The sequence below is a fragment of the Malaclemys terrapin genome, chromosome 8, assembly GCF_027887155.1.
Source record: "Malaclemys terrapin pileata isolate rMalTer1 chromosome 8, rMalTer1.hap1, whole genome shotgun sequence".
In the NCBI taxonomy this organism is placed as follows: domain Eukaryota; kingdom Metazoa; phylum Chordata; order Testudines; family Emydidae; genus Malaclemys; species Malaclemys terrapin.
The window spans coordinates 32,152,221-32,164,681 of NC_071512.1; positions in this window are offsets into that span (position 1 = coordinate 32,152,221).

Below are 12,461 nucleotides of genomic sequence, written 5' to 3' on the forward strand. Positions count from 1 at the left end.
GCAGTTAGCCTTGGAATAAACAGTGACTTTGCTTAAGTGTGAGATTGTTTGGCAGCCCATTTCCATGACGCACTGAAGTCAAAATGTGTGTGGGGGAGGGGCGGGGGGTTGTATAACAGGAGCAGGCTGAGCAGGGTTTCTGTACACACAATTCCACTTCAAGAAGCAAACAAAAATCATCACCTGCCCTTATCCTGAACTGTATGTGTAAATCACAGAGTAGTCTACAATACATTCATCCCCAATGAGTCTGGCAAGGAAAGTGAGAATTAGGCACACAAAGAGAAAAAGAGCAATTGTATCTATATAGACAATCAAATCAAACACATTAGTCTATCTTCAGTAGCTGCAGGAAAAGATTGTGCTGTAAGACCATGAAGGAACCAGGCAGTCCTTGAGCTGGGCTGTGAGCTAGTAGGTACAGAGTCTGAGCTCCTCGATCAGCTTCTACCACTGATGCGCTCTGGTAGAAATCCTTGGGCGACATCTGGCCAAAGCTCAGACAACCTATGTGCAGGGCTATTTAATCATTGCGCTAAGGGTTTATATGGGGTGTCAGGGGTGTGGTTTCACCCTCTGGGACCTGGGGCAATTTACTTTACCTTTCCGTACCTCCGACTGCCCTGCTGTGGAATGGGGAAGATAATGGCAGACACACAGGGGTGGGGGTGAGGGATTGAGTTTGTTTACAAAGAGTTATATTAGTAATGATTATGCGTGTTGATGAGGCAAGCATTCGCATAATAATAGCTGGACTCTCTACAAAAAATAGAGGATATGTTCTCCCTTCCCTCTCCATATTCAGCAACCAGACCAATCAGAGCCAGGGATAATTCCAGCCAGGAGCCATAGGCCCTGATTCTTCCCTGCATCAGCCATAGGGCCAGTGCCAGCAGAGCAGGGAAGTGACTTGCTGCCAGAGTGCTGAAATATTTTTATAGTGGGGGTACTGAGAACCATTGAACCAAACTGTGAAGCCTGTCTATAATGGAAACCACTTCAAGCCATGGGCTGAGGCAGCATCCTCTAGTTCCAGCACCTAGGCTTGCAGCTCCCTGATTCTGGACATGCTGAGGATCAATCCATCATGCAGCATATGTAAGGGCAGCCTGAAGTTGCACCCCAGCTGAAATAGCTGTAACTGGAGAAAAGGGTCCATGGAGCAACCAGACATGGCTGCCTGAGTGCACTCAAAACGCCCATCAGCAAGAGTGACATTGTGACCTTGTTCTTTATGAAGATAACACTGTCCCCTGGAGACCACTGTCATCTTAAATTAATTTATTTCCTCAATTTTAGTCTTTTACCAGTTTCAGTTTTTTCAGTGGCTCTGACCTGGATTGCTAGTGAAAAGAAAAATGACTCCTTGATATAAATGTTATTAAAAATAAAATCAATAAATCCTATCCCTATGACAAAAACCACTGTAAGCAGAGTCTGAATGAGCTCTCCCATGACATCTAGTGGTGAGCTGTGGAAAAAGACTTCAGAAGCTGATCTCGTTTGCATGGACACACGCACCCTGCCTAGGTGCTCAGCATGATGGGATTGTTTGCCCAAATGATCACTTGTGGCTGGTGTTGGATCCCCAGTCTCCTTGTTATTGGGGCAGGAGTAATAAAGGATTGTTATCCTTGTTGTGTGAACCGAGGGCAACAGAACTGTACCTGGCATACCCCGATGCAGGTACTCACCCTCAATTGAACAGCACTAGCTAGGCAGGGGACATGGGTTCCAAAGCTCAATGAGTTGAGAGAGGGCAGGGGACAGACCTGTATCTGGATGTGAGGGTCCTAGACATGACTTGATCCTTCCCTTCTCTGTGGTATACTAAAAGAGCTAATTTAGATTCAATTGAGAGTCCTGTTACTTACTACAGAGCTGAAATCACTTGTACCTAGATCTAAGTATTAGACCTACTTGGGGATAGTGTCTCTAGTGCAAGAGACTTCCCAGTGTGCACCAGCAGTGAGGCTCCCCCACTAAGAGCTGAAATCACTGAGAGCTGTGTTAAGTTTGGGGGGCCCTGAAGACATCTTGGTGAGTGGGTGGCTGGTAGAGAGGTGCGGCAAGCAGCCAACAGGGAGGCTGGTGGAGAGGGCCAGAGCAGAGCCCCACAGAGGCATGGCAATCCGCCGTTGGGGCGACGATTGAGTGCCTGAGCAGTGGAGCGTGTAAGGTGCCTCCTTATCCCCCTCACACACAGGGTGGGAGGTGAACTCTGCTGAGGAACCTCTGAACTCTGGGGCTTCACTGGCCAAGGACAGCAACTGTGAGTGGGGTGTGGAGAAGGGACGAGCACGTTAAAGGGACTTTTGGGTTGCTGGACTTAAGAACCTGAGGGGAAAAGGACACTGCCCAACTTACTTGGGGGTGGGTCTTTTGCTCATGGTTTATGTTTATGAACCCTAGCTGCAGTGTTTTCCCAAATTAATGCTGAGTTACTACCCTTCTTTTATTAAAAGTTTTTGCTACACTCAGACTCTGTGCTTGTGAGAAGGGAAGTATTGCCTCTTAGAGGTGCCCAGGGAGTGGTGTGTAATTGTCCCAGGTCACTGGGTGGGGGCTTGAGCCAGTTTTGTGCTGTATTGTTGAAAAGGAACCCCTAGATACTGAACCCAGCCCTTGTTGCTGCTGGCTCCACCTGGCAGAAGGGTTACACCACTAAAACTCTTCTTTAACTGAGGGTTAAACTATAATCAAATTGAGGTCAAAGTCATGTCAAATAAACAAATTAGCAGCAATACTGCAATTAAAGGCTTGTCTACATGAGGGGTTAAACCAAATTAATTCAAGTTAAACTGATTTGAAAACACTTGCATACACACAATGCATTCATTATGGCACATGGACTCCATATTTATAGCAAACTTGGGAATCCTCTTTCCAGAAAGCCAGGATCTTCTCAGAACCATAATGCTGGCCAGGTAGAAAGCAAGCCCGATTCCTGCTGTGCAGCAACCAAGCTGAATTCCCAGCAAGAAAACTAGGCTGGGATCGTGGAGGCAGATCCTCTTGAGAAAGTCCCAGCAGGTAAGTCTGCCCTTACAACTTAAAGTCATCCATTTAGGCAAAGCATGAGATTAACACAGCAAATCCTTATAAATCTTAAAACAGGAAGTTCAAGGAGGTAGCTGTTTGTTTAATTACAAACCACCAGTGGAGAATTTTTATCCATGGCAGTGACATCAACTCTTAGGTGGGTAAATATTGTAGGATTGATATCAAATTATTGTTTATATCTAGATCACAGTCTCAAGGGCAATGGAGGTTTCCTACTTACATTTCATTCAGGGTGGCCAATCTGTTTCCATCCCCAACACAGACACAAATATCACTTAGAGGCTTTGACAAGCAGAAGTTTCACAACTTTCACTCAATTTACAACTGGCAGTTTAGTTTCTTTGGACACTCACAAAACACGCACGTTCAACCACCTTTAGACAGAGTCTGGGGCAATTTAAATTTAGCAGCTTATGCTTTTGTGCCTCCCCATGTAGATTCTTACAGAGGCTAATGCACTCAACCACATGATCACATCCTGAAATAATAATCACTGGGATGTCTTCCAGTTAATAGAAACAAAAAGTTAAAATAGAACAAGGAAAAATAAGGCACTTAAGATAAAAATGGGTTTGAACTCTTCAGTTCCCTTAGTCTTTGGACTCATACTGTAGTCAAAGGCACGGTGATGGTTGCTGGTATTATGGTTGTTCTTGGCTACAAAGAGATTGGGCAAGGCTGGTAGCTGGTATGGATGTCATGACTCCCTTCCCCCGTGGTAATCAATCTCAGGATCCTGGAACTTCAGTCTCCCTTAGTTGGCTTGGTGACTTGAAAGGCAAGGTCTTCTGCCTTTCCTTTTATCTGATTCTAGCTCATTCCTCCTTGCAACACCTCCCTTGGAGCTCTTGGGCAAATTAGGTGTGAAATATGCTTTGCATCCAAACAATGTGGTCCAGTCACATTGAAGTGAGTAAGCCTTAAAATATGTGTTGTTAAAATGAACACCAGAAATAGAAAAACTTGAGGCCACTTTTGAGGAAGTTACACTAGCCTCCTTGATCCAGAGGATGCTGCATGGTATCAGTATCTGGTGGAGGTCTCAGCAGATCTATAAAAATAATTGATCACCTAACAACCTGTCACCTGCACTTCCAGTGCATTCTAAGCATTTCTTAAAATACATTTAAAGATTTGATGGCAGCTGTCGTATCTTTCCTTTGCAAAAAGAAAAATAGGGAACTAATCATTGTGCTCGAACTACGTAAAAGGACACAACTGAGACTTGCTTTTAAACTCACTAATATGAATTCCATTTGAACCAGAAATAATTATAAGTTTATACCAAGGCTGTATTCTCATATATGTTAATTCTCTCACACTTGGACAGTGTGGAGCCAATATAATCTCTCATATACCCAGGGCCAGCTCTAGGTTTTTTGCCACCCCAAGCAAAAAAATGTTTGGCTGCCCCCCACCCCAGGGCTCCCCCCTGCACCTCCCTGCTGCCCCCACCCTGGGCTCTCCTCCCCCCCCCGCATCCCCTGCTGTCCCAGCCCTGAGCTTCCCCCACACACACACACCCCTGTTGCCCCAGCTCTGAGCTCACCCCCTGCCACCCCAGCCCTGTGTCACTGGTAACTTGCTCCCAGGATGGGTCATTCAGCAGGAATTTTGGATGTGCACAGAACACAGACAGGATTGGTTCCCATATGGTTACAGAACTGCAGTAAAGTGGAATAATTTTCAGCTTGTGTGATTGGAGGATATCTGGATGCATATTATAAGATTGTCCTCCATAAATGAGGAAAAGTTGAGGTGCCTTTATTATTTTTTTGTTCCACTCTTTGTTTCTATGGGGAAATTTGCCAATGCAATATCACTGTCTTCCTTTTAAACAAATAAAACTAAAAAATTTTTTTATAAAAAATGGCAATGGTTGTTGAAAAAAGCAATTCCACTCCTAATAACACTGGGAAGCATTTCTTGCTCAATTTTATCCTACTTTTTCTACAGTAAGTTACAGTGGATCAGTATATTTGATTTGGGGGTGTTCAAATCTGGAAGGCAGGTGCTAGATTCCCTTTCTGAATATTAACTAAATCTGGAAAGGAAAAGTCAATTTCTGCTTCCAAGTGTAAATCCTCCTATGTGCCTGGTACTGTATATAAAGCTGCCCAGGTCCTAGTAGAGCCTCCCCTCCCTTACTTTTCATTTTAAATTCTAGTGGGATCCACGTACCTCCCTTGCTAGGCTTCAGATAGAGAGGGGCACTGTCCATTTAGTCCACCCAATTCTTTCTTTGGAGGCTGTAAGGTGAGGTCACAGCAGTATCCCTAATCCAGGCTGGGGATGTCTTCTGAAGGGGATCTCTGGGGCAAAGCCTTCTACTCCTTGGGCATACTTGTTCCCCATTCACAGTGCCGCCACTTCTAGCAGTGAGCTCTCCATTCACAGCAAGCTGCAGCATGAGGTTTCAGCTACATACTCCTCCCCTCCCTTTCCTGTTGATAGCAGCCAAGGGAATGCTGGGAAATGTAGTTATTTCCCTGCTTCAGGGCTGGCTCCATGGGCAGGGAGCTAACCAAGGAACTACAGCTCCCAGGGCCCCCTGTTGGTTCTCAGCTCCCATGCTGAATCCCTGCTGGCTGCCTCCCCTGCAAATGGGCTGCCCCAAGCACCTGCTTGCTTTGCTGGTGCATAGAGCTGCCTCTGCCTACACCACTCCCTCCTATCTACCAGTGCAGGGGGCATGGTTGTGGGAGTCTCTGTCAAAATGGCTCTTTGGGACTGTTGCTTTCTGGTGTAAATTATAGCAGTCTGGATACTGCTCTAATTTATGCTGTGAGCCAGCCCAGCTGCCAGGGAGCTCCATGACCAGGACAGGGCAAAGGTGTCCAAAAGCTTCTTTTGCCTTCCTTCCTCAGAGCTGTGCTGACTACTCCTTCGCTCAAGATCTATCCCTGGATTACTGGATTCTGGTGAGTTTCTGAGAATATGTCTTTTACCAGCATCAGCCTTTGGACAATTCTTCCAAGGAGCAGGGAACTTGTTTGCAATAAATTAAGCCTCGCTTGACTATCATGAGTACAATCATTTGACTCTGACTAAAACTTTATTGGCTGCAAGTTCTGCTTAGGAGGGTCAGTGAAAAGAAGCTAGGATAACTAGATTCATAGACTTTTATGTCTAGAAGAGACCACCATTATCATCTAGTCTGACCTTTTCCAAAACACAGGTCAAAGAACCTCAAAAGTAATTTCTGCATCCAACCCATAACTACAGCTATAGCATAGCATCTAGAAAGACATCCAGTCCTGATTCACAGATGTCACGTGATTGAGAATTCACCATGTCACCAGGTAAGTTGTTCCAATAATTAATTACACTCACTGTTAAAAATGTGTAGCTTATTCCTTGTCTGAATTTATCTAGTTTCAGCTCTTAACTATTGGCTCTTATTATGCCTCTTTTTGCTAGATTACTTATAGAATCATAGAATCATAGAAGATTAGGGTTGGAAGAAACCTCAGGAGGTCATCTAGTCTAACTCCCTGCTCAAAGCAGGACCAACACCAACTAACTCATCCCAGACAGGGCTTTGTCAAACCGGGCCTTAAAAACCTCTAAGGATGGAGATTCCACCACCTCCTGAGGTAACCCATTCCAGTGCTTCACCACCCTCCTAGTGAAATAGTTTTTCCTAATATCCAACCTAGACCTTTCCCACTGGAACTTGAGACCATTGCTTCTTGTTCTGTCATCTGCCACCACTGAGAACAGCCAAGCTCCATCCTCTTTGGAACCCCCCTTCAGGTAGTTGAAGGCTGCTATCAAATCCCCCCTCACTCTTCTCTTCTGCAGACTAAATAAGCCCAGTTCTCACAGCTTCTCCTCATAAGTCAAGTGCCCCAGCCCTGATCATTTTTGTTGCCCTCTGCTGGATTCTCTCCAATTTGTCCATATCCCTTCTGTAGTCGGGGCCCCAAAGCTGGATGCAATACTCCAGATGTGGCCTCACCAGTGCCGAATAGAGGGGACCCTGGTCAAGTCATCTCTTTACTTGCTCTTGAATAAACTAAATAAATTGAGCTGCTTTAGTCTCTCGCCATATTCCAAACCTCAAATCACTCTTATACCTCGTTTCTGAACCCCCTCCTATTTTTCAATATCCTTTTCGAAATGTGGGCCCAGCACAGGATACAGTAGTTCAGTAATGATCTCACCAGTGTCCCATTCACCTTCCTATTCCTGCTTTATATTCCCATATTTATATCTCTGAGGCCACATTCTCCTGCTTAGCCACAGCATTACACTGGGCGCTCATGTTCAATTATTATGTGCCAAGAATCCTATGGCTTTTCAGAGTCACTGCGTTCCAGGATACAGTCTCCCCACAACCCTCAGTCTTATAAGTGGGATCTACATTCTATATTCCTAGATGTATGACCTTGCATTTGGCTATGTTCAAATGCATGTTGTTCAAATGAGCCCACCTTCCCAAGCAAACCAAGTCAGTCTGTATAACTGATCTGTCCCCATTATTTATTACTGCACTGATTTTTGTGTCATCAACAAATTTTACCAGCCAGGATTGTATATTTTCTTACAGATCATTGATAAAGTCATTGAATAGCATTGGACTAAAAACGGATCCCTGTGGGAGCCCCACAGAAATATGCCCATTCAATGTCAATTCCCCACTTACAAATACTTTTTGTGAGCTATCAGTTAACCAGGTTTCACCCATTTAATGTGGGCTACATTGACTTTGTATACTACTCATTTTTTAAAAGCAGAATGTCACGCAGGGCTAATCAAATGCCTGGCAATACAGTTGTTTTTACTAACCAGACTTTTCATGCCATTTAAAAACAAATTATCAAGTTTGGTTGACATGTCATATTTGCCTTAAAATCATGTTGCTTGGCATTAATCATTCTACCATCTTTTAATCCTTTACCGATTTGTTCCCCATATCAGCCTTTTCATGATTTTTGCCCAGGATTGATCTCAAGCTAACCAACCCATAGTTTCCCAGGTCATCACGTTTATCCTTTTAAATACTGGCACAATATTAATTACTACTGCTAAGAACGTCTTGTATCTTTAGTACAAAGCTCAGGCTTCCCCATAGAGTCAACTCCCCTTTAGTTAGACAAACAGGTTTGGTTTCTGTAAAATGAATTTCCTGTGGAGGGAGAAAAACATGGGAATACAAACTAATCTTGTGAACCCAGAGAACTCCTATTTATATTGCTCATTCCATGTTTGTTCAAGCGGTGAATAATAGTATGAATATATACGGGTTATACAATAGCACCAATATTAGCACTTTAAACTTGTATATACTGCGATGTGCACAGTTTTCATTTGTAACACTAGATGTCACTGGAACCTCATTGAATAGCCAACAAACAGATTACACTGCTGGAGTTGATCTGATTACCTGAGGGATAGCGCCAAGTATCATGGCTAGCTAAGTCAAATTGTGGCTAACAAACATATGTTTAAACAAATTTTGCACGTCTGGATTTGAGAAGTAATTTTAAAAAAATCATCACACCATATAATTTGTACTAGCATGTCCATTAAATAATTATTGAATGTGTCTAAAATGCACATAAATCCAGACTTGGAGCAGGTAAAATTTGGAGAACAGGAATTGCATTGTTTTATGTGCATAGATTTTAAGCCAAAGCAAAAATCTGCTCCCTTGTTCACGTATAGTGCCATGCGCAGGGCTAGCTGAACTCTGCAGCAATCAGTGTATGGAAGCTGCACAAGTTGAATCTGGGGTCCCGGTTCTGGTGGCAAAATCTGGCAATGAATCAACTCCTACAGCTTTACTTGGAGGTTCTTCACAAACACAAATCTCCGAAAACCCTCAAACTTCAAATCCAGCCACAATATCTGACTGCATGGCCAGCTTTAGATCTCAGTTACACATGTTTCAGAGTAGCAGCCGTGTTAGTCTGTATCCGCAAAAAGAACAGGAGTACTTGTGGCACATTAAAGACTAACAAATTTATTTGAGCATAAGCTTTCATGGGCTACAGCCCACTTCTTCAGATGCATAGAATGGAATATATATTGAGGAGATATATAGATACACATACAGAGAGCATGAAAAGGTGGGAGTTGTCTTACCAACTCTGAGAGGCCAGTTAAGTAAGAGAATGCCCCTCTGCCATGTACATTGGCCAAACTGGACAGTCTCTATACAAAAGAATAAATGGACACAAATCTGGCATCAGGAATCATAACATTCAAAAACCAGTAGGAGAACACTTTAACCTGTCTGGTCACTCAGTAACAGACCTGAGGGTGGCAATTTTGCAACAGAAAAGCTTCAAAAACAGACTCCAACGAGAAACTGCTGAACTTCAATTGATATGCAAACTAGATACAATCAACTTAGGCTTGAATAGAGACTGGGAATGGCTGAGCCATTACAAACATTGAGTCTATCTCCCCATGTAAGTATTCTCACACTTCTTATCAAACTGTCTGGACTGGGCTATCTTGATTATCACTTCAAAAGTTTTTTTTCCTCTTACTTAATTGGCCTCTGAGTTGGTAAGACAACTCCCACCTTTTCATGCTCTCTTTATGTGTATATATATATATGCTCAATATATATTCCATTCTATGCATCCGAAGAAGTGAGCTGTAGTCCACGAAAGCTTATGCTCAAATAAATTTGTTAGTTACACATGTGTAATTCCAGAGTAAGTCCACTGAAGTCAATGGAGTCATTCTGGATTTACACTGGTGTTGCTGAGTATCTGGCACCCAACATTCTGCAGCTAAAGTACTTTAGATGGTGCATTGATGGAGAGGGAAAGACAGAGGCCTGAGAAATAACAGCAACCCCCTGAATCTATCCAGCTACAGAAGATGATCTCTGTTCGGAGGGGTTTCCCCTTGGCTTCAGTTACATCATACTGACTACGTCTACACTAGCAATTTACATAGATTTTATTTAAGTCGAGATAGAGCCTCTGATTTAAGCAAGTCGATTTTGCATGTCCCCACTATGCTCATAGTGTCAGCGGAGTGCATCCTCACTAGCAGGGCTTGCAATGATGCAAAGAGCGCTGCACTGTGGGTAGCTATCCAACAGTGCGTGGAGCCAAGTGAAATTTTGGGTTGGGCTTGCAATGCCTTATGGGACCAAAACATTTGGACAGGTGATTATAGGAACATGGTGTTAGCTTCCCATGATGCATTTACCTCCCTCCCTCCCTGAAATCAACGGCAAAGAAACCAAGCCTTTTTCGTGCTTTTTTTCCCTAAGCCTGGGTTACGCGTGCAGACGCCATAGCATGGCAAGCATGGACCCCTCTCAGCTGTCCACTGTTGTTGAGAGCATTACAAACCCCTTGTGCCTTATCCTGCAGCATTTGCTCAGCCAAAGCAGGAACCGCCGCGCAGAACGTGATGCCATCAAGCAGCCGTGCTGGAAGCTATGGAGCAGAGCAATTTTCAGATGCTGGCAACAGTCACGCATCACCTTGTCACAGTGGAGCATCGCTTCTGGACCTGGGAAACAAGCACTGACTGGTGGAAACACGTAGTTATGCAGCTAAAGGATGACGAGCAGTGGCTAGAGAACTTAAGGCCACTTTCATGGAACTGTGTGAAGAGCTTTCCCCAGCCCTGAAGCGCAGCAATACTAAAATGAGAGCTACTCTGACAGTTGAGAAGCTAGCGGTGATAGCTCTGTGGAAGCTTGCAACACCAGACTTCTACCGGTCAGTGGGGAATCATTTCGGAGTGGATAAAACTACCATGGTGTCTGTTGTGATCCAAGTTGCCAGGGCAATCAATGGACTTCTGCTCAGAAGGGTAGTGATTCTGGGCAAAGTGCAGGACATAGTGAATAGTTTTGCCGTGATGGGGTTCCCTAACTGCGCCGGGGCGATAAATGGAACGCATATGCCTATCTTGGCACCAGACCACATTGCCAAAAAGTACATAAACCAAAAGGGATACTTCTCAATGGTTGCAAATGCTGGTGGATCAGAGGGGCCGTTTCACTGACATCAGCGTGGGATAGTCAGGAAAGATGCATGACGCACGCATCTTTAGGAACTCCAGTCTGTTCAGAAAGCTGCAAGCAGGGACTTTCTTTCCCGACTGCAAAATAACCGTTGGTGATGTTGAAATGCCAATCGTGATCTTGGGAGACCTAGCCTACCCCTTGCTCTCATGGCTCATAGGAGCCATGGATAGCAGTAACGAGCGGTTCAACCATAGGCTGAGCAAGTGCAGAATGGTGGTGGAATGTGCCTATGGATGTTTAAAAGTGCGCTGGCATACTTTGCTTAGTAGGTTAGACCTCAGTGAAAGCAATATCCCCATTGTTGTTGCTGTGTGCTCCATAATATCTGTGAAACAAAGGGAGAAAAGTTTCTGGCGGGGCGGGGGATTGAGGCAAATCGCCTGGCAGCCAATTTTGAGCAGCCAGACAGCAGGGCAATAAGAAGAGTACATTGAGGGGTACTGTGTCTCTGTGAGGCTTTGAAAATTAGTTTCAGCAATGACCCCAGTGATATTACACTTGTGTGTTGTTCCTTATCAAGCTGTCCCCTTAATTGCATGTACTACCCTATAAATGACACCCCCGCTGACCACAGTGTGCTGAATGAATAAAGAGCCTTTTCTCCTCAATCCATTAAGTTTTATTATGCTCACAAACAATGAGAGACAGCAAAGAAAAGTAAGATAACCTGGGGCAAAAGGGCTGATAACATAGGGGGAGAGGGGAAAAGGACAGTTTGCTTACAATTGCACTGCAATAACAATCACAGGTGTGGGAATGGGCGCTGTAGCGGGGTGGATACCCGCACCTGCCCTGAGGGGTTTAAAAAGTGGCCTGGGAGGCTTGAAAGCTGTAGCTCTAAAAGCTGGGTTAATTGGGGAAGTGTCTGCAGCTGGACCATGCCCCAGTCAGAGCTCAGCTGGCCAGTATAAAGAGGCTGGGAGCCAAAAGCTCAGAAGTCTCTCTCTGCACTCAGAGAGAAGGGCCTGGCTGCAGGGAGCTAGACACAGGGTACCTGAGTGGAGCAGGGTTGGGGAAAGGCTGGGGAGCTCCAACCTAGAAAGCCCCAGGCTGCAGCCTAGGAGAAGGCCAAGGGGTACTGGAGGTTGCAGAGGGCAGCCCAGGACTAGGCCAAGGCAGCAGGTCCAAACCCAACCTCGCCGATGATGAGTGGCCTATACTGCAGTCTGTCCCAGAGAGCGGGGGCTAGTTGGTGACTGGCAATGGCCTTATCCTGAGGCGAGGTAGGGATAGTGGGTGGGGGTTCCCCGGGGATGGGAATCTCAGAGAAAGGGGTTCTGCCAGGGGGCAACCCCCCAGATAAGGGCACCGGGGTCCTGGGAGGGACACGAGGGCCAGAAGCGGTAAGGCGGATCATCGGCCTGCAGAGGGCACTCCGGAAGCTGGATTG